The sequence below is a fragment of the Gouania willdenowi genome, chromosome 6 (assembly GCF_900634775.1).
Source record: "Gouania willdenowi chromosome 6, fGouWil2.1, whole genome shotgun sequence".
Lineage (NCBI taxonomy): Eukaryota > Metazoa > Chordata > Actinopteri > Blenniiformes > Gobiesocidae > Gouania > Gouania willdenowi.
This window is the reverse complement of record NC_041049.1, coordinates 14,744,579-14,747,474: the sequence shown is the minus strand read 5'-3', so window position 1 is coordinate 14,747,474 and position 2,896 is coordinate 14,744,579.

The following is a 2,896-nucleotide window of genomic DNA, read 5'->3' as shown; positions in this document are numbered from 1 at the left end:
TTCATGTCAGACACAGGTTTGGATAATGGTTTAAATCAGAGATGGGAAACTCTTATCCAATGTTGGGCGGTAACGCATTACAAACAACAAGTTACAGCGTTACAGTGTCACTGCTATTTTTGACAGTAACTAGTACTCTCATGCAATATTTTTTAAAGAAACAAGAAGGCATGGTCATCAACATCCCCTGCATTATTGGCTCTCATTATGAGTCACAACCTTTTCCTAAACGTCCTAAATCTAACTTAGATGTATACTCAGAATATAAAATTACTATCTTAAACGTTTTCTAAGAAAAGCTGCCCTTGAACAGAGTAAAAAAAATGGTACAAAGGCAATAATTCCGGAAGAAATTATTGCGCACTTCTCATTTTCGAACTCCATCAAGGTATTGATACCCTGAAGCCATACACCAAATTTGGTTATCCTATTTTAAACGGTTTCTGAGAAAAGTTGTCCCTTTTGAAGATACCTCAAAAAGAGTAAAAAAAAAACGAATCAAGGACAATAACTCCGGCAAAAATCATTGTGAGCTTCTCATTTTTGAACTCCATGAAGGTATTTATACCCTGAAGCCACACACGAAATTTGGTTATCCTATCTTAAACAGTTTCTGAGAAAAGCTGTCCCCTTTAACTCGGATGGACAGACACATGGACGGAACTCAAACCTATATCCCCCTTCCACATTTTGTGGTGGGGGATAGTAAACTCAGTTACCACTACAATATGGTGCATTAGTCCATTACTTTACTAGCTGCAGGATACTTCCTGTTTACAGTGGCGCTACATCTTTTGGCGGGATGCCGTGCCAACCACCGTAAAACAGAAGAAGAGGCAATGTCGGCATGTCTCTGTTTACTACATGCACTAATCAGGGCGAGTCAATGAGAGAGCTGGACGAGCTTCTCAGAGTGGAAGTACGCGCATTATTTTATCAATCTGCCTCCAAAAGATACATGCATCAGCAAAACTGGAAGCTTAGTTGGTGGACGCACTGGACGTGAGGGAAGCCTCTGCACGGAAACAACAGCGGCTGGATTTGAACCGGACTGTTGATGTTGATGAAAATATGCAGCATGTCGCTCCTGTGGAGTCACCTGCTTTCAGCAGCTTGTTAATGAAATTAAATTCATTTTAATTAAATTCAACTTTATTTATAGAGTGCCAAATACAACAAAGTCATCAAAGATTCACATGAACAGGGAACATTCTAAGGGCTAAACCCAACTGTTTTTATGATGCTGAAACCACTTAAAAAATATATTTATCTTTGATTGTGAATAATATTCAGGTTGTTTTGTGTTATTTATTTCAGAATTCCTTAACATGTAAATAAATAAACTGGCATTGAAAAAATACTTAGTGTTTCAGTCAGATTGGTGTTTGTAAAGACTAACACTGAGCAGAGTTTACTGCTGTGAATGCAAATTATTAGAAACTGTTTGGTTAGACACAAAACAATTTCATTTAGCAGAAGCTTTTATCCAAAGCAATGTTAATACATGAGCAGTAGGGGTAGGAGGGATTCAAACCACTGACCCTCTGATTACAAGCCAGCTTCCTTAACCACTATTCCTCCACCGCACAGTTGATTATTTTCTGATACAGCACTGATATGAAGCTGTACAGACAAAAAAATATTATATTCTTTAATTCTAAGAATCTTAAAAGTTACTTTTTCCAGTAACGCATTACTTTTTGGTGTAAGTAATTAAAATAGTAACTGAGTTACTTTGTGAATGAAGTAACTTGTTACGTTTTTCAGTAACCATCACAACACTGCTCTGATCACAGCAGAAAATGTGATTGTCTGATATGAGGGCCACATTATCAACATTAATGCAATAACAATCAATCTAAGCATGAGAAAACAAAGGGTTTTGTCTTTGTTTGTTCTCTTTCTGTGTTATTTTGTTAGTGTTTTCTGAAGTTTTAATCATTCTGTGTTTTTTTGGACTCATTTTGTGTATTAATCTGTCATTTTAGGAATTTCTGCTAGTATTTTGTGTATTTTATTATTTTCATTTTGTTTTATTTATGATATATGTGTTTTTGTTATTTGTTGTTTGCATTGTATTGTATTGTATTGTATTTTTGTCATTTTGTGTATTTTTGTGTAATTGTGTTAGCATGTGTTGTTGTTATTTAGTGTGTGTTCAGGTGGTGGTTTGGTGTGTCTGATGTCCTTTTGCGTGATTAATGAGCCTTTTTTAGTGAATTTTTGGAAACTTTTTGGGGTTTTTGTTTTTGTTCAGTGTATTTATTGTTATTTTGTTATTATGTTGGGCTTCATTTTACTTCCAATCTTAAATTACAATTTTTGGTGGATTTGTCTTGGGGCCTCACAGATTTAGATTAAGGGCCGCTAGTTTCGCATGTCTGATGTAAATCAAGGGAAGCCAATGATAGCCATGTAGACATGTGTAAATAACCCTGAATTTATTTAACACGAACAGTCCACATTCATGTTCAAAATGATGGTAAATTGATAGAGACTTTATCAAGTATTGAAATATACGATGTAAAAACTTAACAGGTATAGAAAAACACGTTTTTGTCTATCATACTGTAATAAACCTTAGAATTCCACACACACCTGCCCCTATCCACTGCTTACTGCCTACATATGGGCCATTTTTAATGTTTTATGGTGTTTTTATTTACTTTCACTGCAGGTCTGCAGCTGTCAGTCAGCTCTCTGTCAGAGGTGTGATTTGGAATGAAAGCTATTCAAGTCCGGCCAAAACAAACACTCTAGCATCACTGGCCTGATCTGTTCTAGACTTGTTTTTCCTGGCAAACGAATCCTGAAGACGTTAAAAAGCTTAACACGGATTATTACCATGAGGTATTTTCAGTTAATGCTGTCTAAATATACTGTATACTGTATGCTA